Source organism: Bombina bombina, chromosome 3 (genome assembly GCF_027579735.1).
Source record: "Bombina bombina isolate aBomBom1 chromosome 3, aBomBom1.pri, whole genome shotgun sequence".
NCBI classification, from domain to species: domain Eukaryota; kingdom Metazoa; phylum Chordata; class Amphibia; order Anura; family Bombinatoridae; genus Bombina; species Bombina bombina.
This window is the reverse complement of record NC_069501.1, coordinates 307,897,061-307,924,487: the sequence shown is the minus strand read 5'-3', so window position 1 is coordinate 307,924,487 and position 27,427 is coordinate 307,897,061.

Genomic DNA, 27,427 nt, shown 5'->3' with positions numbered 1-27,427 from the left:
GTTTCTACGCTGTGTACAAGACCTTTTACTAATGGGAGTGATCCACCCAGTTCCGCGGTCGGAACACGGACAAGGGTTTTACTCAAATCTGTTTGTGGTTCCCAAAAAAGAGGGAACCTTCAGACCAATATTGGATTTAAAGATCCTAAACAAATTCCTAAGAGTTCCATCGTTCAAGATGGAAACTATTCGGACAATCTTACCCATGATCCAAAGAGGTCAGTACATGACCACAGTGGATTTAAAGGAGGCTTACCTTCACATACCGATTCTCAGAGAACATTACCGGTATCTAAGGTTTGCCTTCCTAGACAGGCATTACCAGTTTGTAGCTCTTCCCTTCGGGTTGGCTACGGCTCCAAGAATCTTTACAAAGGTTCTGGGCTCTCTTCTGGCGGTACTAAGACCGCGAGGCATTTCGGTAGCTCCGTACCTAGACGACATTCTGATACAAGCGTCAAGCTTTCAAACTGCCAAGTCTCATACAGAGTTAGTACTGGCTTTTCTAAGGTCGCATGGGTGGAAAGTGAACGAGGAGAAGAGTTCTCTCTTACCACTCACAAGAGTTCCCTTCTTGGGGACTCTTATAGATTCTGTAGAAATGAAAATTTACCTGACAGAGGACAGGTTAACAAAGCTTCTAAATGCTTGCCGTGTCCTTCATTCCATTCAACACCCGTCAGTGGCTCAATGCATGGAGGTAATCGGCTTAATGGTAGCGGCAATGGACATAGTTCCTTTTGCACGCCTGCACCTCAGACCGCTGCAATTGTGCATGCTAAGTCAGTGGAATGGGGATTACTCAGATTTGTCCCCTACGCTGAATCTGGATCAAGAGACCAGAGATTCTCTTCTATGGTGGTTTTCTCGGCCACATCTGTCCAGGGGGATGCCCTTCAGCAGACCAGACTGGACAATTGTAACTACAGACGCCAGCCTTCTAGGTTGGGGCGCTGTCTGGAATTCCCTGAAGGCTCAGGGATCATGGACTCAAGAGGAGAGTCTCCTTCCAATAAACATTCTGGAATTGAGAGCAGTTCTCAATGCCCTACTGGCTTGGCCTCAGTTAGCAACTCTGAGGTTTATCAGGTTTCAGTCGGACAACATCACGACTGTGGCTTACATCAACCATCAGGGAGGGACAAGAAGTTCCCTAGCGATGATGGAAGTATCAAAGATAATTCGCTGGGCAGAGTCTCACTCTTGCCACCTGTCAGCGATCCACATCCCAGGAGTGGACAACTGGGAGGCGGATTTCCTAAGTTGCCAGACTTTTCATCCGGGGGAGTGGGAACTTCATCCGGAGGTCTTTGCCCAAATACTTCGACGTTGGGGCAAACCGGATATGGATCTCATGGCGTCTCGCCAGAACGCCAAGCTTCCTCGTTACGGGTCCAGGTCCAGGGACCCGGGAGCGGTCCTGATAGATGCCTTGACAGCACCTTGGACCTTCAGGATGGCTTATGTGTTTCCACCATTCCCGATGCTTCCTCGTTTGATTGCAAGGATCAAACAGGAGAAAGCATCAGTGATTCTAATAGCGCCTGCGTGGCCACGCAGGACCTGGTATGCAGATCTAGTGGACATGTCATCCTGTCCACCTTGGTCTCTGCCTCTGAGACAGGACCTTCTAATTCAGGGTCCTTTCAAACATCAAAACCTAATTTCTCTGAAGCTGACTGCATGGAAATTGAACGCTTAATTTTATCAAAGCGTGGATTTTCAGAGCCAGTAATTGATACCTTAATACAGGCTAGGAAACCTGTTACCAGGAAAATTTACCATAAGATATGGCGTAAATACTTACACTGGTGCGAATCCAAGGGTTACTCATGGAGTAAGGTTAGGATTCCTAGGATATTGTCTTTTCTACAAGAAGGTTTAGAAAAGGGTTTATCTGCTAGTTCGTTAAAGGGACAGATCTCAGCTCTGTCCATCCTTTTACACAAGCGTCTGTCAGAAGTTCCAGACGTTCAGGCTTTTTGTCAGGCTTTGGCCAGGATTAAGCCTGTGTTTAAATCTGTTGCTCCGCCGTGGAGCTTAAACTTAGTTCTTAACGTTTTACAGGGTGTTCCGTTTGAACCCCTTCACTCCATTGATATCAAGCTGTTATCTTGGAAAGTTCTGTTTTTAATGGCTATTTCCTCGGCTCGTAGAGTCTCTGAATTATCAGCCTTACATTGTGATTCTCCGTATCTGATTTTTCATTCAGATAAGGTAGTTCTGCGTACTAAACCTGGGTTCTTACCTAAGGTAGTCACTAACAAGAATATCAATCAAGAGATTGTTGTTCCATCATTGTGTCCTAACCCTTCTTCAAAGAAGGAACGACTTCTGCACAATCTAGATGTAGTCCGTGCCCTGAAATTTTATTTACAGGCAACTAAAGATTTTCGACAAACTTCTTCCCTGTTTGTCATTTATTCTGGACAGAGGAGAGGTCAAAAAGCATCTGCTACCTCTCTATCCTTTTGGCTTCGTAGCATAATACGTTTAGCCTATGAGACTGCTGGACAGCAACCTCCTGAAAGGATTACAGCTCATTCTACTAGAGCTGTGGCTTCCACTTGGGCCTTTAAGAACGAGGCCTCTGTTGAACAGATTTGCAAGGCTGCAACTTGGTCTTCTCTTCATACTTTTTCCAAATTTTACAAATTTGACACTTTTGCTTCTTTGGAGGCTGTTTTTGGGAGAAAGGTTCTTCAGGCAGTGGTTCCTTCCGTATAGAGATCCTGCCTGTCCCTCCCGTCATCCGTGTACTTAGCTTTGGTATTGGTATCCCATAAGTAATGATGACCCGTGGACTGACTACACTTAACAGGAGAAAACATAATTTATGCTTACCTGATAAATTCCTTTCTCCTGTAGTGTAGTCAGTCCACGGCCCGCCCTGTTTTTTAAGGCAGGTCTAAATTTTTTAATTATACTCCAGTCACCACTGCACCCTATAGTTTCTCCTTTCTCGTTTGGTTCCTGGTCGAATGACTGGGTGTGACATAGAGGGGAGGAGCTATATAGCAGCTCTGCTTGGGTGATCCTCTTGCACTTCCTGTTGGGGAGGAGTTAATATCCCATAAGTAATGATGACCCGTGGACTGACTACACTACAGGAGAAAGGAATTTATCAGGTAAGCATAAATTATGTTTTTTTTTTTCATAGTATGTAGTGATGCCAATAGGTAAAATGGGTGTAATTAACCTGGTGTGATCCCAAACCAAAAGAGATGGGTGTATGTATTTTAAAAGGGACAGTAAAGTGAAAACTAAACTTTCAAGACTCAGAAAGAACATTCAATTTTCAACAACTTTCCATATGTATTTCTATTATTTAATTTGCTTTGTTCTCTTGGTATCCTTTGTTGAGAAACATACCTAGGTAGGTAAAGTGTATTGGGGTATTTACTATTCTAAAGATCAAAAGAACCCAAACTGCCACCTAAAAATACAAATTATCCCAAAATTAATCTGTAAAAAACTAGTCAATATGATTACAAAAGATGGCGCATTCCTTGCCGGTAAGGGTATATAGATACACAATAGATACTCTAATAATAAGGGCTGAAAAGAAAAAAGGGCTATGAAAAAAAATTAGAAGCAATCGATAATGGAAATAATATGAAATTGATTTTAATTAAACAAGATCTGTTTTAATAGGATATATATCCAAATAATGCTCCAATATTAATGTATACAGAAAAAAGTATTGTAAAAGGTAAATGCATATGGAAAAAAAAACACTTAATGTGGGTGTAATATATGCTGATTTAAAATGATTAATAATAATGTGTTCATACACCGGTGTACACATTCACACACTCATCCTAACATAGTAAAATATAAGCAATAACAAAATCAATATTAGTATCCACACTGCTAGTATCACAATAAAAACTCTATGCAGCTGATAAAAAAAGAACAACTAATTATCATAAACTGATATATTACATGAAAATGAGCTGTAATATGTGTTGTATAAAATGCCACTAGACACTTCTCTTCCTTAGTTAATCTCTATCAGATTAAATCCTTATCATAAATGTGCAGGGTTCAAAAAGAACTTCCCACTTTTCCTATTTGGCTTTACCCGTCAAGACAGTACCTGTCATTCAGCTGTTCATGAGTGTCCGTGAGATCCGTTGATACTACGGTTATCTCCTACCTTAGTTTCGTGAGCGTGTCACTGAGCTGCTGTGTAGGTCCTTCTATCTCCCAATCCCTTACCTTCTGGTAAGAATATGCTGTGTAGCGAGTACTGTACTTTTGGTGTGGTTCCATGCTTCCTGGGTGAATCACGTGAACGTGGGTATCCAATCTCTCCAAGGCTCACCCTACGTCACGTCTAGATTCTCTAGGCTGCTTCTTAGTTCTCGGTTTATCCTCGGTTAATGGAAATGGATCTGGGAGGGGGAGGGTATTGAGGGGGGCAGCTACACTACAGAATAAGGGGGTCTTTTATTATTTTCTTTTCTTTCATGTAATTAGCAAGAGTCCATGAGCTAGTGACGTATGGGATATACATTCCTACCAGGAGGGGCAAAGTTTCCCAAACCTTAAAATGCCTATAAATACACCCCTCACCACACCCACAATTCAGTTTTACAAACTTTGCCTCCGATGGAGGTGGTGAAGTAAGTTTGTGCTAGATTCTACGTTGATATGCGCTCCGCAGCAAGTTGGAGCCCGGTTTTCCTCTCAGCGTGCAGTGAATGTCAGAGGGATGTGAGGAGAGTATTGCCTATTTGAATGCAGTGATCTCCTTCTAAGGGGTCTATTTCATAGGTTCTCTGTTATCGGTCGTAGAGATTCATCTCTTACCTCCCTTTTCAGATCGACGATATACTCTTATATATACCATTACCTCTGCTGATTCTCGTTTCAGTACTGGTTTGGCTATCTGCTATATGTAGATGAGTGTCCTGGGGTAAGTAAGTCTTATTTTCTGTGACACTCCTAGCTATGGTTGGGCACTTTGTTTATAAAGTTCTAAATATATGTATTCAAACATTTATTTGCCTTGACTCAGAATGTTCAACTTTCCTTATTTTTCAGACAGTCAGTTTCATATTTGGGATAATGCATTTTAATTTAACATTTTTTACCTTAAAATTTGACTTTTTCCCTGTGGGCTGTTAGGCTCGCGGGGGCTGAAAATGCTTCATTTTATTGCGTCATTCTTGGCGCGGACTTTTTTGGCGCAAAAATTCTATTTACGTTTCCGGCGTCATACGTGTCGCCGGAAGTTGCGTCATTCTTTGACGTTATTTTGCGCCAAAAATGTCGGCGTTCCGGATGTGGCGTCATTTTTGGCGCCAAAAAGCATTTAGGCGCCAAATAATGTGGGCGTCTTATTTGGCGCGAAAAAATATGGGCGTCACTTTTGTCTCCACATTATTTAAGTCTCATTTTTTTGCTTCTGGTTGCTAGAAGCTTGTTCTTTGGCATTTTTTCCCATTCCTGAAACTGTCATTTAAGGAATTTGATCAATTTTGCTTTATATGTTGTTTTTTTTCTTTTACATATTGCAAGATGTTCCACGTTGCAACTGAGTCAGAAGATACTTCAGGAAAATCACTGCACAATGCTGGAGCTACCAAGCTAAGTGTATCTGCTATAAACTTTTGGTATCTGTTTCTCCAGCTGTTATTTGTATTGCATGTCATGTCAAACTTATTAATGCAGATAAAATTTCCTTTAGTACTGTTACATTACCTGTTGCTGTTCCGTCAACATCTAATTTTCAGAGTGTTCCTGATAACATAAGAGATTTTATTTTTTAAATCCATTAAGAAGGCTATGTCTGTTATTTTTCCTTCTAGTATACATAAAAGTCTTTTAAAACTTCTCTTTTTTTCAGATGAATTTTTAAATGAACATCATCATTCTGATACTGATAATGGTTCTTCTGGTTCTGAGGTTTCTGTCTCAGAGGTTGATGCTGATAAATCTTTGTATTTGTTCAAGATGGAATTTATTCGTTCTTTACTTAAAGAAGTGTTATTTGCATTAGAAATAGAGGATTCTGGTCCTCTTGATACTAAATGTAAACGTTTAAATAAGGTTTTTAAATCTCCTGTAGTTATTCCAGAAGTGTTTTATCTCCCTGATGCTATTTCTGAAGTAATTTCCAGGGAATGGAATAATTTGGGTAATTTATTTACTCCTTCTAGACGTTTAAGCAAATTATATCCTGTGCCATCTGACAGATTAGAGTTTTTTGGGACAAAAATCCCTAAGGTTATGGGGCTGTCTCTACTCCTGCTAATGTACTACTATTCCTACGGCAGATAGTACTTCATTTAAGGATCCTTTAGATAGGAAAATTGATTCCTTTCTAAGAAAAGCTTACTTATGTTCAGGTAATTTTCTTAGACCTGCTATATTTTTAGCGGATGTTGCTGCAGCTTCAACTTTTTGGTTAGAAGCTTTAGCGCAACAAGTAACAGATCATAATTTTATAGCATTATTTTTATTCTATAACATGCTAATAATTTTATTGGTGATACCATCTTTTGATATCATTAGAGTTGATGTCAGGTATATGTCTCTAGCTATTTTAGCTAGAATAGCTTTATGGATTAAACTTGGAATGCTGACATGTCTTCTAAGTCAACTTTGCTTTCCCTTTCTTTCCAGGGTAAATAATCATTTTCGTTCCTTTCCTCACAAGGAACAAAAGCCTGATCCTTCATCCTCAGGAGCGGTATCAGTTTGGAAACTATTTCCAGTTTGGAATATATCCAAGCCTTATAGAAACCTATAGCCAGCTCCTAAGTACCTATGAAGGTGCGGCCCTTATTCCAGCTCAGCTGGTATGGGGCAGATTACGTTTTCTTCAAAGAAATTTGGATCAATTCCGTTCTTAATCTCTGGTTTCAGAAACATTGTTTCAGAAAGGTACAGAATTGGCTTCAAGTTAAGGCCTCCTGCTAAGAGATTCTTTTCTTTCCCGTGTCCCAGTTAACACAGCAAAGGCTCAGCATTTCTGAAATGTGTTTCAGATCTAGAGTTGGCTGGAGTATTTATGCCAGTTCCAGTTCTGGAACAGGGGCTGGGGTCTTATTTTATCTCTTCATTGTACCAAAGAAGGTCAATTCCTTCAGACCAGTTCCGGATCTATCATTATTGAATCATTATGTTAGGATACCAACATTCAAGATGGTTACTGTAGGACTATCCTGCCTTTTGTTTAGCAAGGGCATTATATGTCTACAATAGATTTACAGGATGTGTATCTGCATATTCCGATTCATCCAGATCACTTTTAGTGTCTGAGATTCTCTTTTTAGACAAGCATTACCAGTTTTGTGGCTCTACCGTTTGGCTTAGCCTCAGTTCCAAGAATTTTTTTCAAAGGTTCTCGGTGCCCTTCTTTCTGTAATCAGAGAATAGGGTTTTGGTATTTCCTTATTTGGACGATATCTTGGTATTTGCTCAGTCTTCTCATTTTCGAAGAATCTCATACGAATCGACTTGTGTTGTTTCTTCAAGTTCATGGTTGGAGGATCAATTTACCAATCAGTTCATTGATTCCTCAGACAAGGGTAACCTTTTTAGGTTTCTAGATAAATTCAGTGTCTATGACTCTGTCCTTGTCAGACAAGAGAAGTTTAACATTGATATCAGCTTGTCAAAACCTTCAGTCACAATCATTCCCTTTGGTAGCCTTATGCATGGAAATGTTGGGTCTTAGGACTGCCGCATCAGATGCGATCTCCTTTGCTCGTTTTCACATGCGACCTCTTCAGCTCTGTATGATGAACCAATGGTGCAGGGATTACTCAAAGATATCTCAATTAATATCTTTAAACCGATTTTACAACACTCTCTGACATGGTGGACAGATCACCATCGTTTAGTTCAGGGGGCTTCTTTGTTCTTCCGACCTGGACTATAATCTCAACAGATGCAAGTCTTACAGGTTGGGGAGCTGTGTGGGGGTATCTGACGGCACAAGGGGTTTGGGAATCTCAGGAGGTGAGATTTCCGATCAATATTTTGGAACTCCGTGCAATTTTCAGAGCTCTTCAGTCTTGGCCTCTTCTGAAGAGAGAGTTGTTCATTTGTTTTCAGATAGATAATGTCACAACTGTGGCATACATCAATCATCAAGGAGGGACTCACAGTCCTCTGGCTATGAAAGAAGTATCTCGAATTTTGGTTTGGGCGGAATCCAGCTCCTGTCTAATCTCTGCGGTTCATATCCCAGGTATGGACAATTGGAAAGCGGATTATCTCAGTCGCCAAACGTTGCATCCGGGCGAATGGTCTCTTCACCCAGAGGTATTTCTTCAGATTGTTCAAATGTAGGAACTTCCAGAAATAGATCTGATGGCTTCTCATCTAAACAAGAAACTTCCCAGGTATCTGTCCAGATCCCGGGATCCTCAGGCGGAGGCAGTGGATGCATTATCACTTCCTTGGAAGTATCATCCTCCCTATATCTTTCCGCCTCTAGTTCTTCTTCCAAGAGTAACCTCCAAGATTCTGAAGGAATGCTCGTTTGTTCTGCTGGTAGCTCCGGCATGGCCTTACAGGTTTTGGTATGCGGATCTTGTCCGGATGGCCTCTTGCCAACCGTGGACTCTTCCGTTAAGACCAGACCTTTTGTCTCAAGGTCCTTTTTTTCCATCAGGATCTGAAATCCTTAAATTTAAAGGTATGGCGATTGAACGCTTGATTCTTGGTCAAAGAGGTTTCTCTGTGATTAATACTATGTTACAGGCTCGTACATCTGTATCCAGAGAGATATATTATAGAGTCTGGAAGACTTATATTTCTTGGTGTCTTTCTCATCATTTTTCTTGGCATTCTTTTAGAATACCGAGAATATTACAGTATTCTTCAGGATGGTTTAGATAAGGATTTGTCCGCAAGTTCCTTGAAAGGTCAAATCTCTGCTCTTTCTGTTCTTTTTCACAGAAAGATTGCTATTTCTTCCTGATATTCATTGTTTTGTACAAGCTTTGGTTCGTATAAAGCCTGTCATTAAGTCAATTTCTCCTCCTTGGAGTTTGAATTTGGTTCTGGGGGCTCTTCAAGCTCCTCCATTTGAACCTATGCATTCATTGGATATTAAATTACTTTCTTGGAAAGTTTTTTGTTCCTTTTGGCCATCTCTTCTGCCAGAAGAGTTTCTGAATTATCTGCTCTTTCTTGTGAGTCTCCTTTTCTGATTTTTCATCAGGATAAGGCGGTGTTGCGAACTTCTTTTGAATTTTTACCTAAAGTTGTGAATTCCAACAACATTAGTAGAGAAATTGTGGTTCCTTCATTATGTCCTAATCCTAAGAATTCTAAGGAGAAATCGTTGCATTCTTTGGATGTTGTTAGAGCTTTGAAATATTATGTTGAAGCTACGAAATCTTTTCGTAAGACTTCTAGTCTATTTGTTATTTTTTCCGGTTCTAGAAAAGGCCAGAAAGCTTCTGCCATTTCTTTGGCATCTTGGTTGAAATCTTTAATTCATCTTGCCTATGTTGAGTCGGGTAAAACTCCGCCTCAGAGAATTACAGCTCATTCTACTAGGTCAGTTTCTACTTCCTGGGCGTTTAGGAATGAAGCTTCGGTTGACCAGATCTGCAAAGCAGCGACTTGGTCCTCTTTGCATACTTTTACTAAATTCTACCATTTTGATGTATTTTCTTCTTCTGAAGCAGTTTTTGGTAGAAAAGTACTTCAGGCAGCGGTTTCAGTTTGAATCTTCTGCTTATGTTTTTCATTAAACTTTATTTTGGGTGTGGATTATTTTCAGCAGGAATTGGCTGTCTTTATTTTATCCCTCCCTCTCTAGTGACTCTTGTGTGGAAAGATCCACTTCTTGGGTAGTCATTATCCCATACGTCACTAGCTCATGGACTCTTGCTAATTACATGAAAGAAAACATAATTTATGTAAGAACTTACCTGATAAATTCATTTCTTTCATATTAGCAAGAGTCCATGAGGCCCGCCCTTTTTTTGTGGTGGTTATGATTTTGTATAAAGCACAATTATTCCAATTCCTTATTTTATATGCTTTCGCACTTTTTTCTTATCACCCCACTTCTTGGCTATTCGTTAAACTGAATTGTGGGTGTGGTGAGGGGTGTATTTATAGGCATTTTAAGGTTTGGGAAACTTTGCCCCTCCTGGTAGGAATGTATATCCCATACGTCACTAGCTCATGGACTCTTGCTAATATGAAAGAAATGAATTTATCAGGTAAGTTCTTACATAAATTATGTTTTTTAAAATTACCCAAATTTGCAGCAAACTGGGTACTGGCAGACAGCTGCCAGTACATAAGATGGCAGCAAATAGGCAGAGGGGGGAGGGTTAGAGAGCTTTTTTGGGGGGTTAGGGGGGAACCTACACTGCAGCAAATATATTTTTTTAAAAAAGGCTTTTATTTTCATACTGACAGACTTTCTGATGGCGGTGACAATTGTGATGTGGGGGAGGAAAGAGAGCTGTTTGAGGAGGGTCAGGGAGAGGTCAGGGGGTGGGATGTGTCAGGTGGGAGGTTGATCTCTACACTAAAGCTAAAATTAACCCTACAAGATACCTAATTAACCCCTTCATTGCTGGGCATAATACAAGTGTGGTGCTCAGCGACATTTAGCGGCCTTCTAATTACGAAAAAGCAATGCCAAAGCCATATATGTCTGCTATTTCTGAACAAAGGGGATCCCAGAGAAACATTTACAACCATTTGTGCCATGATTGCACAAGCTGCTTGTAAATAATTCAGTGATAAACCTAGAATTGTGAAAAAGTTAACTTTTTTTATTTGATCACATTTGGCTGTGAAATGGTGGCATGAAATATACCAAAATGGGCCTAGATCAATACTTTGGGTTGTCTACTAAATATATATATATATATATATATATATATATATATATATATATATATATATATATATATATATATATATATATATATATATATATATATAGTTTTGATAGGTAAATATAAAAAAAGTCTATTTCTGTTTGAATGTAGTGATGGCAAAAATGCTCTGGTCTTTTGGGGAAATTTTTGTCTGAAATGCCCAGTCCTTAAGGGGTTAAAGGGACATAATACTCACATGATAAATAATTTGAAAGTGATGCAGCATAACTGCAGATATGTGCAGAACATCTGACCACTTAATAGTTTTAGCTAGGAACCCTTTTAATATGTCAAGGGCACTGGGAAATCAGGCAAAATCTCGAATCTTATGGAAGCCTTATTATTCTATAGAAGTTCAGCTTACATACAAACCCAGTACAAAAAGAGTGGTGGCTTTCAGGGGAATAATATATTGTAATACTACAAATGAAAAAGTGTTTTTTCACTATAGGCAGGTTGTTTCATCCTCTTTTGGGCTCTTCAGTATGATGTAGGTGCTATGTTATTAAAGGGACAGTCAACACCAGAATTTTTGTTGTTTAAAAAGAAAGATAATCCCTTTATTACCCATTCCCCAGTTTTGCATATCCAACACAGTTATAATAATACACGTTTTACCTTTGTAATTATCTTGTATCTAAGCCTCTACTGACTGCCCCCTTATTTCCTAGGTCACTTTACGTGCATGAGCTCAATGTTATCTATATGAAACATGTGAACTAATGCCCTCTAGTGGTCAAAATGTATTCAGATTAGAGGCAGTCTTCAAGGTCTAAGAAATTAGCATATGAACCTCCAAGGTTTAGCTTTCAACTAAGAATACCAAGAGAACAAAGCAAAATTGGTGATAAAAGTAAATTGGGAAGTTGTTTAAAATTGCATGCTCTATCTGAATCATGACAGTTTTTTTTGGACTTGACTGTCCCTTTAAACTTAAAGCATTGATTTTCAGTTTACGGCTATATGCCACTTTTGCTGAAGAGTGCATTAATTTTCATAACCACACTTACAAAGTTTGAAATGAATGCTTGAACAGAACAACTGCACCAACCATAGACAGCCCGTTTGGCACGTTTGGGGCTCATCCCTCCATTGTATTAATCTTAGCAAAAAACAAATATGCTTATCTGTGCAAAATTGCAACACTTATAATTCAAAATCCATTTAAATATAATGGGCAGCCTTATAGTAAAGGGTAGAATGCTAGAGGACATCAGCATCAACCATAATGACTTGAGTGAGAAAGAGTCCCAAAGTCGCGAAACAGGCTGCCTAAGGTTGATGTTGTGTAGCTGTTGTTGTTTAAGCTATTACTTCTGTCATTTATCTGTATTATTTTACAATGCATATAAATGGGACTTGGTATTATTCAGTTGCTGAGTTGCGGTGATCATGGTAACACTACCTGTAGTAATTGGTTTTCATACCTGCAGCGCCCACCAGATGCCATTTGCATTGTGTTGGAGGTAGTCACTGTTCTTCATACCAGCACATATACAGAGCTATGGCTGTAAAGCACTGTGTGTTGGCTGTGAAATAAACGTATTAGATAATTCATATTTACTTATAAGTGTTTACTGAAGCTCAGCAGGATCAGTTTGGCAACTCTAGTAAAATGAGCAGCGGTTATGAGAGTGGTGGCTTTGTGTTGTCAGTTGGTTTTGTGACATAACTGCAGCATCACATAATCCACTCACCTAAGGCTGTCACTATGACAACCAAGCATCACATTATACCATGACTGTCAGTTTAGCCTTTAGTTATGTTATTAGAGTAGCTTTAAAATAAAATGTGTAATTATGCATAATAAAACAACTTTGTAATATACTCAGTATTTATTTTTCCCATTTTCATGCATACGCTGTCGGCATGCAGTTCTGGCCGCTAGCAGGGGGCGTCAATCAACCTGATCATATGAGATTGGCCGGATTGATGGTGCTAAAGCCCAGCATGGTTCAGACGGCATGGAACCTTGTAACGGCGGGGAAGCGGTTAACTATAATGTTAATGTACTAATGTTCAATACCAGAGGACTGGCAACCATTGGTAGTCTCCAAGCAGCAGTGTCAGAACAAATATCCCACCAATCAATCCATTTCTGAATGTAGCCTTCATTTAATCAACAGTATGCTGTAATTATTTTTGCTCTAAGCCATGCTTTTGAAACTGGGGCCACTTTAAAAAATCTTGTAGGGACAAGAAAATGTTGAAGTACTGTGCACAGAGAGACATGAGAGAATGAGGGCTCCCTGCTACAATGATAGTCTAAGGGTTACGTTTGCAGCATTTCTGGCTATGTGGAGCAGGTTCACATAAGCAAACCTGCTGCCACATATTTAAGAAGCAGAAATTGCTTATTTTTTTCCTTTCCGTCACCTAAGAAGTGGCAAGATCAATCACTCCAGCACTCGCTTTTTCGGGGTGATTGGCATTCCCTGCTCTAGCACAATTGGCTGCGTCGGAGCAGGAGGCAGCATTGCACAAGAATCCTCTTGTGCAAAGATAAATTTTGCCATGCGATTGCAGACGGACAGGTTCACTACTTGCGAACCTGTCCACCTGCAGGGATGGTAAATTTACCCCTTAAGTTGCAATTACTAACCAAGCAACAACAGGGAAGCAATTAGGCAGAAAAGGAATTGGAGTTTACTGTTAACCTCCAGTTGTTCTTAAAATGTACTCTTCACAAAATTTTGTTCATAAAGGAAAATGAATGCAGATACAATTCTTTGTATTAATGTCATAGGACACCCTCGCAGTCTATGCATGTGTGTGAGTTTATGTATATATGAGTGTGTGTATGAGTAAGTGTGTTGCGTATGAGTAACTTTTTTTTTTACATATTTTGGTGAGGTAAGCACATAGCTAATTTTGTAACATTTAAATATGTGCACACAGTTTAGTCACATGGCCAAAAATTGCAAAGGTCAAATTTTTGGCACACTGCTAAAGAAAAAAATATATAGAGTGAACATTGCCTATAGACTACACACAGAGTGTGGGCATTGCTCATCGCCACGCACAGGAGAGTGGCGATAAGCAATGCCACAACAGTTGTATTGACTTTTTTGGTCTATGTTATACTAATTTAGGTCGCAGAACATAGCTTCTGACATCCTTTATAAAAGTTGTCATGGTGATAAAAAATGGTCCTTTACGGCATTACACGAAGGGTTAAAAAGTAGGTATTGTGTATTTGTGTTGGAAAATGGTCATGCTGTGATTTTTTTAATTCTTAATTACGCTGTGGCTGTTTCTATAACAACATGATGTGTCAAACGATTTTCAAACCCTGTCGAGATCTATTGTTGGCATAAAGCAACATTATTTTTTAATCAATTAAATTCTAATTTAATTAAAGAAATTAACTAAGCATCACATATGTAAACAAATAATTGTTTGTTTTTTCTACCTCTCACAATTTTGTGTATTCATGTGATTAAAAAAGACATATTTTTCATCCAAATCTAATGTAACTTCATAACTGTGCTTAGTGTAAAGCCAGCAAGAGGTCAAAAAGAGATATAATTTAGCTTTGTAAAGCTGCACAACGAATACAATGGAATTAAAACTATTGCCAGCTATTGGATTTTGTTTTAAAGCAACAGTAAACACCTTGTAATTACAACATTTTTCTGAAGTCTTCCCATAGATTAGCATATTGATAATGTGAATGTTATAAGAACAGATTAATACTTTGTGTGCTGCAATTGTTTTTCAATAGTCAAACTCCACCACCATTTTCCTTATCTCGAAAAGCCAATCCGGACTTGAGTCTGCAGACAAATGGTCATGCCACTGCCATTGTCTAAAAAAAAAAAAAAAATGTATGCTTACCTGATAAACGACCAAATTATGAGTTTTGCGTTAGGATCTGTGCGGTGCTAACGTGCAGTTTTTTCTCACCGCTCACTTACTGGCAGCGCTGGTATTACGGGTTTTTACAAACCCGGCATTAAAAGACAAAAAGTGAGCGTAGAGCAAAATTGTGCTCCATACCGCACTTCAATACCAGCGCTGCTTAAGTCAGCGGTGAGCTGGTCGTACGTGCTTGTGCACGATTTCCCCATAGACATCAATGGGGAGAACCGGCTGAGGAAAAGTCTAACATCTGCCAAAAAGCAGCGTAAAACTCAGTAACGCAGCCCTATTGATTCCTATAGGGAAATAAAAGTTATGTTTACACCTAACACCCTAACATGAACCCGAGTCTAGACAACCCTAATCTTACACTTATTAACCCCTAATCTGCCGCCCCCGACATCTGAATTATACTTATTAACCCCTAATCTACCACTCCGGAAATCGCTGCCACCTACATTATATTTATTAACCCCTAATCTGCCACCCCCAATGTCCCCGCAACATACCTACATTTATTAACCCCTAATCTGCCGCCCCCAATGTCGCAGCCACTATTCTAAATGTATTAACCTCTAAACCTAAGTCTAACCCTAACACCCCCTAACTGAAATATAATTAAAATAAATCTAAATAAAACCTACAATTATTATCTAAATTATTATGCTTAGCTATAAAATAAGCCCTAAGATAGCTACAATATAACTAATAGTTACATTGTAGCTAGTTTAGGGTTTATTTTATTTTACAGCCAAGTTTGTATTTATTTTAACTAGGTAGAATAGTTACTAAATAGTTATTAACTATTTAATAACTACCTAGCTAAAATAAATACAAATTGACCTGTAAAATAAAACCTAACCTAAGTTACACTAACACCTAACACTACACTACAATTAAATAAATTACCTACATTAAATACAATTAAATAAATTAAATTAGCTAAATCACAAAAAAAAAACACTAAATTACAGAAAATAAAAAACACATTTACACCTAATCTAATAGCCCTATCAAAATAAAAAAGCTCCCCAAAATAAAAAAAACCTTAGCTTAAACTAAACTATCAATAGCCCTTAAAAGGGCCTTTTGCGGGGCATTGCCCCAAAGAAATCAGCTCTTTTACCTGTAAAAAAAATGCAAACAACCCCCAACAGTAAAACCCACCACCCAACTCCCCCAAATAAAAGCTTAACTAAAAAAATCTAAGCTCCCCATTGCCCTGAAAAGGGCATTTGGATGGGCATTGCCCTTAAAAGGGCATTTAGCTCTATTGCAGGCCCAAAGCCCTAACCTAAAAAATAAACCCAATACACAGTCACAGGTATCCTGCACCAATGCCAATGGTCTAAGCTCCAAGGAGTTACCACCAAACTCCCATATAACAGTAACAAAAAACAAAGGATGGAAGCTCACCAGTTTGCCAAAAGTGATTTACTTTATTTTAGAGAAAGCAAGGTCCAACAGCCACGACGTTTCGGGGCAATGTGCCCCTTAATCATGTGATCAATACCTATACAGATACACCTGTTTAAATAGCTTACCTGGGATTTAATCGTTACTGGTGTACAAACGTTACTGTGCTATGTGTGTGCCTTTTCTGCCCCTCTAGGCATCATATGATAGGCCTTCGCTAAGGATCATATCTTTCTGGCTGGAGACACCAGTGAGCTGGACCACTGTCTGAAGTTCCAGACTGCCACAATAGCACCATTTGGGTGCGCCTCGTTTGTGAGTATATTTCCTATCCTGCTGATGTGTTGTATCCAGCTGTCCTGACGTTACTAGGCCATGTTGGCGCCTCTGTGCTTCTTTTTCTTTTAGATCACGCCACACCAGGATGACCGTCCTATGACAGAGAGCTGCCTTCCTCATTTGGATTATTCTTTGTGTGGACATTTATGTTATTTGCATATACCAATCTCATCTGGGTCTACTTGTGAGCATTTCATTTTATTAATCTGATACAAGTGTGCTAGGTCCATTTTATATCTCACATTTATTTGCATTTATCTGCTTCTCTGTTTGTAGTGTATTGTTAGCGCCCCCTAGGAGTGTGGTGTATACTTTATATGCACCACCCTCCTCTATATTTTTTGCTTTGAGGAGGGACGCCACTGCAATTCCCGGAACTGAATTGCAGTCCAGAAAACTACAAAACTCTGAGAGCTGTGGCAAAGCCATTGTTGAACCACAAACAGAAAAAGTTTAGCCAAAAAGGCAAAACTCAGATTCTGAGAAGATCCCCTAGAAAGGGAACCTGAAGGCACGTATCCTTTAGGTCTATGGGCGATAAAACCTGCCCCTCATATAGTCACCATCTTGAAGGATGGTATAAATAGTCTGCTTAAGAATGCAAGTTATTAACAGAAGCACATTCCGGATGAGAAAACAGAAGCTTGCCTGGGTTCCAATCCACAACCTACTGCTTCAGAAGCAGAGTAGCTAACCACTACACCTTTGGGAAGAAAACAAACCCTTTTCCTAAACTAGAACTGGAACAATCACTCCCCGAGAGAGAGAGATCCTGAACAAATTTCTAGAACGCCTCCCCAGGCTACAGCTAATCCTGAGAGGTGGAACCTGCTCCTGGAAGAAGGGTTTGAATATCAACTAGTAACTCTGGAAACTAAATCTATGGCCCCTTAGGAATCTAGGGCATCTCGTATCCAGGCATAAGAAAAAACTGAGCTATACTGCTCCCCATAGGATCCAATCCTGGCACGGAAGTAAACCCTTCTTGCTGAATGAGAATTAGCTGCGGGTTTCTTTAATTACTTCCCCCTGATCCAGACTGAGTGGGTATCCAAGAGGACTTGAACTGCTCCTGCTTGGGAGACAAAGGGGAAGAGCCACAGAATAAAAGATTGGCCTAACAGCCTTTCTGTCCTGAATCTCCACATGGAGTCCTCCAGATCAGAATCAAACAAGGCGTCACACCAAACGGATGTCGCCCTTGTTAATAAGAACTTCAACCTTAAAAGATCATCCATCCTTTTATATGAATCGAAGATCTCTTAATCCCAGAATAGCAATTTTAATAGAAACCACATCAGATTATGTGTGTGAAAGCTGAGCAGAAGCTCTGTACTGGATTAAAACCTGTGTCTCCTTGTTCTAAGATTAGTAAACTTTAAACACTGTGTGACATTTGTCAGAAGCTGTCTTCTTTAAACAGGAGATGGGGACAAAGGGCTCCTTGCCCATACCTGAGAAAAGTCTCCTAGCATGTTACGAGAACAGGAAAAAGTTTCATAGACGAAATCCTAGTATATAAAAAAGTAACTAGATTCTTGAAGACCGACAACGACAGGTAGTCAAAGTCTACCAGGTGGCCACTACTCCTAAATAATACCCAAAGGTATTCAGGCTTGAATCTGAAGGGAACTACTTCAGCATCAGATAGAGGAATTAAACTGTCCGAATCAGAAATGTAACCCTCAGATGCTACCGACTATCCCCCTTATCAAACTATAAGGAGGGCATTAAGTGTAGCAAGAAGATCAGAAACCTTCTATCTGATTCATCAACTGTCCTCTTGCAATTTCCCTTTCAGATAGGAAAAGCAGATAATGCCACAGATACCAGAAGACACCTGGGCAGACCATCTGCAAGCAAATAACTCCTCCAGGAGATTGAGAGGAACCACAGGGCACTGCATGAGACCCCATAAAAAGGCTTGGGATGTTTGAGGAGAAAATTGTGGTTAAGCCCAAACAGCATCATCCAGGGAGACATGAGGCTAAAAATAACTTATTTAAAAAATATTTTAAAATATATAAAATGACACTGTCACTTTAAGAGTATAGATATTTATTTTTATAAGCAATATATATATATATATATATATATATATATATATATATATATATATATATATATATATATATATATATATATATATATATTTTTAGGAACAGATCTCTGTTCCATTTTTAACAAAAGGAAATATTTCCTTTAGTGAAGGAAATCTAACCTAAATCAAGGTATATGAATGTGTAACTTATGAAACAAGCATAAATACTGCCCAATCCCACTGTAGGTATAAGTATTTCGACATTGGGATGTTTATATACACGGGTTGGAATAAAAGCATGAATATTCCTCAAGCTCTGATAAAAAACTAGCAAGACTCTGTAAACATAAGTCTTACAAGCCCCTCAGAGGATTATGAGAAAACTATCTCTATACAATCCTTCCCGATCGTAAAACTACAGAGGTAGAGACTGATTAAGGGAACTACAATATTTGCAAGACTCTGTCCTCAGAGCCGTACAGGATAGTAACGCTATCGATAGTATTCGGAGAACGAGGTGGGGTTATCGCAACTGAATTCACAATCCAAGATGGCGCTTCTCCGTATTTGAAAAGAAGGAGGCGGGGGCATGAAAACGGCATTGAGATGAAGCGTGCAAACATTGCGCTTCATCCTGCCGGACCACCTTAAACACTGACTACAGTCTAAATTGGTCAATAAACAGTACATAGAGCTTTTCCGCTCCTAATAAGAGCCCAAAAACTCAGAGTAAATTGTGCCTCTCGTATCCTCAACGAGAAAAAAACATGAGTGAGCAGTCCCTGTTAAGACCCCATCACAGCTATGCAGCCCCAAAGAAATGGCTCAGTACTTGTTACTCCCCTGACCTAGTCATTTTAGACCATTCGGACATTAAAAATGGTGGCTGTCTAAATAGTAAAGAACTAAAAATTAGATCTGAGCCCCAATTAGGTTAACCCCTTCCTCTCCTATGAAGGGGATTAACCCCCACGTCTCATGTCTAATGTGCCTGCATACTGCTCTAAGCATCCATAACGATTTGTCCCACTAAAAGCAGAGGGTCCTTAACCCCTTCAGTGCCAGCCTTCTAGCCCCAGAAGAACAAAGGCACTTACCTGCATTCAAGCCTTCCAGCAGTCAGATGACTCACAAAGTATGAGAGGATGTTGCTCCTCACAGAGACCTGTGTAAAAAAGAAAGACAGAGTAAACCTACTCAGGCTTTCTATACCAGGGCAGCAACATGTTAGGAAAACGCAGAAAAAAACACTTTACAAGTTCCTAACTGCTCTAAAGCCACCACAGCCCTACTGAAGAGACTAATGTGGAGAACAGCTACACCCAGATTGTGATGGAAGATCAGAGCAATCCTGCCCTGACTTCAAAATAAAAAACTCTTGATTGAAGAAATTCATCAGGACACCTAAAAACTTCACCTCTTCCTTGCACTAGAAGCAAAGTGAATGACTGGGGATTGTGGGTAGGGAAGTGATACCTAACATTTCTGCTGTGGTGCTCTTTGCCTCCTCCTGCTGGCCAGGAATGATATTCCCAACAGTAATTGATGATGATCCGTGGACTCAGTGTCATTAGAAAGAAATCTCTATTGTTTGGTTTCAGCAGAAATTATAACAAGCTGCAAATTCAAATACGTGGCAACTTGACCAGATCCTGGAGCTTCCTCTTTCATAAATTTCTAAATGCCTGGAAGGCGCATCTGCCCTGAATTTTTACCACACTAACCTTCATTCTTCCCTCCATTCCTTCCTTATCTTTTTCCATTTTTTTTTTTACTTTCTCTCCACTTTCACCTCTGTGACACAATGTTTAAGAGTTCTCATCTATGTTAGTAGACTGGGCTAGATTACAAGTGGTGCGCTAATGTTAGCGTGCAATATGGAAATATTGCGTCCCTGCTAACTTGCACTAATATAACATGTTAAAAGTAAACACAACTGCGCAAGTGCAAACTAAATTTGTGCTCGTCGGGTATTTAAAAATAAAAAGAACATTTTCTTTTATGTCAGTTTTTCCCAGACCCAGTCCTCAGGATACCCATTAGCTGATTATTTTTCCTGTGCTCCAGTAAATATATAATGAATAAATATATAATGAATATCTGGCCTGTTAAGGGTCCTGAGGATTGGGGTTGGGAAACACTGACATGAAGAACATAGGAATTTCAAGTATTCCTAATGCACTGGGTGTAGTGCAGTAGGTCGAGAATAGTGTTGGGTGAGCGTGCAAGCGATAACAAATTTATTTTTTTATTGCGCCCCATAGAAGTCTAGGGGGTGGAAGAAGTTAATCCTGAAATTAGCGCACCTGTGTCTTTCACTCTTGCGCTTTAACTTTCAGCTTGTAATACACTCGCTAATCCAGCTGCACTAAAATATTAAACTTAAAGGGACATGAAACCCAAATTTTTTCTTTCATCATTCTGAAAAAGAATACGATTTTAAATTGGAATGTTGTTTAACACAGCTGGAGTCTGCTTGGCATGCGTCATGCGTGACCCGGGGTTTGAACCTAGGCGTTATTGGCTCACACCCATGTCTTCTAGCTGTGAGCCACTAGAGGATCTGTGCTGCATTTTCCTAGTTCTTTTAGTTTGACATTTTTGTTTCTGTAGGGCTGTTGAATTTGCAATTAGTACACTATATAAGGCAGCTCAACCCATTCTCCAGTGTTCTAGCTTTGAAGTTATTATTTTGCTACAGAACCTGTTCCAGTTGATTTCTTAATTCTGACTTCCAGTTTCATTTGATTTCTTAGTTCTGACTTCCAGTTACTGATTTTTGCCTTGTCTCTGCAGACAAGTTTGGTTTGAGATTGTGTGCTTCTGCTGCCTGGCTAATGCTGACCTTCTGATTGAATTCTGACTACACTTTGTGGACCCTGTTTTTTCCTTTGCTTTGTCTTTCGTTGTTACCGACTCTGGCATATCTGACTATGCTACCTGTCTGCCAGCTACAGAGGTTCCTTCCTCTAGCTTGCCAACTACAGAGGTGCCTGTCTTCTGCCTGCAAGCTACTGAATGTACCTGTCTCCTGCCTGTCAGCTTCTGAAGGTACCTGTCTCCTGCTGGCTTGCTACAGAGGTATCAGCCTCTGGCCTGCCAGCTACAGAGGTACCAGCTTCTGACCTGCCCGCTACCTAAAGAGGTACCAGTCTCTAGCCTGCTTGCTACAGAGGTACCAGTCTACAGCCTGCCAGGTACAGAGGTACCAGTCCCCAGCCTACCAGCTATAGAGGTACCAGCCTTCTGAAGGTACCAGTCTTCAGCTTGCCAGCTACAGAGGTACCAGCTTCTGACCTGCCAGCTACCTACAGAGGTACCAGTCTATAGCCTGCTTGCTACAGAGGTACCAGTCCCCAGCCTACCAGCTATAGAGGTGCCAGCCTTCTGAAGGTACCAGTCTTCAACCTGCCAGGTACAGAGGTACCAGGCTCCAGCCATAGAGGTACCAGCCTCCAGCCATATAGGTACCAGCCTCCAGCCTACCAGCTACAGAGGTATCAGCCTCCAGCCTACCAGCTAGAAAGATATCTGTCACAGACAGACCTGCTAGCCAGTGATTCCTGTTGCAGACTCCAAGTCCTGTGTCAAGTTCAGTGAATCTTTACAGATCTGCCTCTATACCTTTTATTCTCACTTATTAAAATATATTTAGTACTCTGCTTAGTTAGGCCTAAAAAATGGTAGCAGATCAAGAAAACAAATTTCACTGGCCCATTTTAGCCAGCAGGAAACACCTAAGCCTGACACCTCAGTACCATAGCTCCACATGCCAAACACCGCGCAGCTGAGTAGCAAAGTGTATCGACTAAATTAGGAGAGGAACAGCTTAAGGGAGGTTGACTTTACTGACTGGGAAGGTTGGGGGCTAGGCGTAGCCCCTTCCTTTGAATAGCACAGCTATAGCAGGACAATGGAAGAAGGGATGGGCAATGTAGATAAGCTGCAACTAGCTGATCCTGAATAGGCTAGCACAGGGATTGGCCAGGAGGGGGAGAGGGGGTGTGAACAGGAGTTGAGGGGATTAACTGCCTATAAAGATGATTGCACAATGCTTGGAGCTCACAAATAATTATTTTCTTTTTTACTTACAGGTATCTCAACGATTCAAGTCGTAGAAACTGCAAGATGGCTTCAAGAAGCAGGCGAATTCCCAAGAAATTCCTGGAGGGAGAGAATCATTGGACCGTTGCTGCTGGGAAGGAGGAGAAGAGAGCAGCAAAAAGGAAGAGGAACGCTGGGGGACTCGCAGGAAGAGAAGCTCAGGGACTGGTCCTCCAAGATCGGGTAGGGAAGCTTAGGCAAGATGCCACCGACTTAAGTGTCGCACCCCTTCTCCCCTTCCCGCAGTCCCCATCCCCCGCCCACTCCGCGTTATCATACGCGGCCTCCTCTGGGTCCAACTCGGCCCAATCCCCTGCACCACCCCCGCTACACAGGTCGCTAGCGCTGGGGGACAACTCACCACCAGGGATCCCATTAGCCCAGGGGCGGCCCGTTGCATCGGCATTTAGCCCGGCCGAGCGGAAGTATACACAGGGTCATAGAGTACCCGGCAGCAGATCAGGTGAGGGAATGTTCCAGGCGGCATCGCCACCTTTGCTTTTTAGTGATCACGGTCCCGGTTCCGACCGCGCACCCTCACGCACGCCAACGCTAATGGCTCATATCAGTGACGTCAACGGCGTGCGTGGGGGGGCGGGGGCGGCGCCGCGACCGTTAGTCAGGGACCAAGTGTCATACAGGAGAAGGGTAGTGGAGGAGGGGAACTACCTCCATGCAGTAAGGGGAAACTTTAGTGGGAGGACCGCGGTGACACAAGGGGACAGCAGGGAATACCTGGGGGGCCAAATGGTTACATCTCCAGTGGGGGATATACGAGGTGGGCCACATATCAGCGGGGGGGGGGAGGAGCGGTCAAAGGAACCTGACACAGGCGGTCCCAATACAGAGGGAATACATTTACGTAATGGGGGAAAGCACCGCTGGCAATAATTATATGCACAGCAGGGAGGCTGCAGACACCGACTACGAGGTGGGGGGCATAGAGTTTGCGCAGCATCATGCGAACGCACACATTAACCCTGAGATAGGCTCATATGTAAGAGGAGGAGGGGCTGCTATATAAGAGGGTACATGAGAATGATAGGACCGGCCACGAGATCCCACACAGCAAAAGGACTGTAAATAACATGTTTTGTCCACAGGCACTGCAAGTGGTCGCACCTGTAGCTGCGGCGGGGGGACAAAGTGGGCTCTGGCAAGCAGAGGAGCAGAGGGACCACAGAACAGAGGGACCTCTCGAGCAAATGGAACCAGTGGAGGGGGAACAGCAATGGAGCAGCAATCCAACTCCTCACAGACAAAAGCAAAAGGTAAGAAACGTAGTGCTATGATTTATTCTGATAGTTCTAGCAGTAATTCTGACTCTGATGGGGATTCTGATGTGTTACGAGGCCCCAATAAGAAAATATTGAAAATAGTACGGAAAATTTATGCAAAACAGGGTCATAAAGAGGACAAAAGGGCTCTGAGTCAGAGGACATTGAGGAAGGGGGGGCCCAGGTTGAAGATGAAATGAGCGGGGTACGCTTAGTCCCGCTGACTGCGCACTTAAAATCTAGGTTAGTACAAAAAGCAAAAAAAGGGAGATACTTAGATTTCTTTGACATAACTAGAGAAGCGATTGCCACTAAGTTCAGGGGAGAGGGGGCAAAAAATAGAAAAAAGAGTTCATTTGCAGGATGGGTTAAGGGGTTTGCAGTGTACGCAGAAAGTTTCCTAGAGGCACACCCTAGACAAATGAAGGGTATGATGAGATACCTACACCTAATCACAGATTGCTTCACAACATATGGGGGGTTTTCCTGGAAGGACTATGATGAGGAGTTCAGGAGGGGCAGCGTGGCCACAGGGGGAAAAGGTAGGAAGGATTTTGGGGTAAAAATCATAGATACATGGTCCCGCCTGGTAAAGATAGCAGAGGGGCAAGGTGGCAGTAAAATGCAATACGGGAGCGCGTTTGTAGCAAAAGGGATTAAGCAGGAGATAAAAGAATGCTGGGCGTATAACGATAAGCGCTGTGATAGAGGAATGGCTTGTAGATATAAACACATTTGCAGGCATTGCGCAGGGAATCACCCCGGGGTGGAATGCAGAAAGAACCAAGGGGGGAAAAATTATTCCTTTCGTGCCCCAAATAAGTTTCAAGGGGGAGGAGCTGGGGCTGGCCAGAACCCCTCTGAAAGTAAATAAGCTGGTGGAGGCCCTAGAAGGATACCCCAAGGTGAGGGAGAGGAAAAGATTAAAGGGGGGGCTACTATACGGGTTCAAGATACCCATACAGGGGAGGGTTGAAGCCACAAAAAAGGAAAAAACCTAAAGTCTGCACATGAATTGCCTGAAGTGTTAAGGGGTAAATTAAAGAAAGAGGTTGAGCTGGGAAGAATGGTAGGCCCCTTTTTGAGAAAGCCAATAGATTGGTTGGTAGTGTCCCCTTAGGCGTAGTCCCCAAGAAAGAATTAGGAAAATTTAGACTGATTCAGCACTTATCGTTTCCTAGAGAGCACTCAGTAAATGATGCCATAAGCAAAGAAGACGCATCAGTAGCTTATCAATCTTTTGACCAAGCGGTTAACCTAGTCAAGGCGGCGGGAATAGGAGCAGATTTAGCAAAAATCGACATAGGAGCCGCTTTTAGGCTATTACCGCTGCACCCTGAGAGCTTCAGATTGATGGGGTGTAAGTTTGAAGGCGGCTACTATGTCGATAAATGCTTGCCAATGGGGTGCTCAATCTCTTGCGCGTATTTCAAGGAGTTTAGCTCCTTTCTGCATTGGCTGATACAAGAGAGAACAGGTAGTAACTCGCTAGTGCATTATTTAGATGATTTTATGATTGTTGGTAAGCGCGACACAGGCGAGTGCGGGAGAATACTGGGGGAAGTGTTGGCAATTTTCAGGGAGCTGGGAGTGCCGGTAGCACTAGACAAATCAGAAGGCCCCTGTACCTCCCTAGCCTTTCTGGGAATAGAAATTGATTCAGTAAATAAACAGTGCAGGCTACCGGGGGAAAAAATTGAGAAAATTAGGATGGCCATAGACCAAATGCTAAGCAAGAAGAAGGCCACCCTCAGGGAGATGCAGAAATTGCTGGGCCTCATTAATTTTGCATGCAGAGTGATACCCCTGGGTAGAATTTTTAAGCGAAGGCTTGAGATAAGCACAAGAGGGGCAATATTACCTAACCATAACATTAGGCTAAGGAAGAGCTTAAAAACAGACCTGAGAGTATGGGATCGTTTTGTGAAAAACTTTAACGGTATAAGAATTTGGGAGGAGAGAATCTTAGCAACCGAGCTGCAATTATACACAGATGCCACAGGCGGTTCAGGTTTTGGGGCATACCTTAAAGGGACAGTATACACTCATTTTCATATAACTGCATGTAAAAGACACTACTATAAAGAATAAGATGCACAGATACTGATATAAAAATCCAGTATAAAACTGTTTAAAAACTTACTTAGAAGCTGTCAGTTTGGCTCTGTTGAAAAGGTAGCTGGAAAGCCCACTGCAAGTGGCAAATAAGACCCTCCCTCCTCCCCCTTCTTTTGCATATGAAAAGACTTTACACAAACAGGAGCAAGCTGGAGAAGGTAGCTGACGGTATTCAAATTAAACTTTGGGGCTTAGTTAGGAGTCTTAAAATCAGAGCAATGTTATTTAAAAATAAGCGAAATTATAAATTTTTTTTAAAAAAAAAACTTTATGGGCTTTATAAATAGATCTACAAAACATTTATGCAAAGAAAAAATGTGTATAATGGCCCTTTAAACCCTAAGACAATTGTCTTTCAAAAGGTGGGTCCTAAGGGAGTGGAAATAGGGGGGTTTAAATACTAACCTACTATCCAGTTCCCTTAAAGTGAAAGTCAATCCTAGCGTTTGTGAAACTCTTGGATTGACCATTGAAACAAATAAAGGGGACTTTCATTCATGAAGTATAACTTACTTAAAAAGATCCTTTGTTTCAAGCAATTGCCGCTCTGACCTGCTCAGGCAGCCCACGGAAGAATGCTATTTTGCTAAGAGGTGACATTTTCACCTCTTAGCAAATAGCGTGCGGGAAATCCGGCGCCACAGGGAGACAAGCCAGATTTACCGCACGGCTATTAGCTAAGAGGTGAAAACATCACCTCAAGCAAAACAGCGTTCTGCCGCGGGCTGCCTTAGCAGCTCAGAACGGTAAACGCTTGAAACAAATAAAGGAGCTTTCTGCATGAAGTATGTTAAACATCATGAATGAAAGTCCCCTTTGTTTCAATGGTCAATCCTAGCGTTTCACAAACACTAGGATTGACTTTCACTTTAAGTCCTATGGAACCAACTTCTACCTCCTGGTTCCTAGGGCCCATGTGTTGTGACGATCCGTAGACTCCACCAGTGATGCTGGTCCACCAGGAATTTGGGGGTAAATGCGGGGGGGGGGGGGGGGGAAGAGAAAGAGCATGATGAGCTCCGAAAATTACTCCCAACGTGGGTTGTCATCCATGCTCACTGTGTGGATGACGACAATGTGTAGTCTTATGCAGTTGGTGACAAATTTAGGAGCCAGAGAGCAGTATTTGCAAATAGATATATAAAGAATAACCCAAATTCTTTCCGTGTTTGACCAAGAGGGGAGACTACACCCTAGTTTATTTTAGAAGCTGTCAGTTTGGCTCTGTTGAAAAGGTAACTGGAAAGCCCACTGCAAGTGGCAAATAAGACCCTCCCCCTTCTTTTGCATATGAAAAGACCCTTTACACAAACAGGAGCAAGCTGGAGAAGGTAGCTGACAGTATTCACATAAAACTTTGGGGCTTGGTTAGGAGTCTGAAAATCAGAGCAATGTTATTT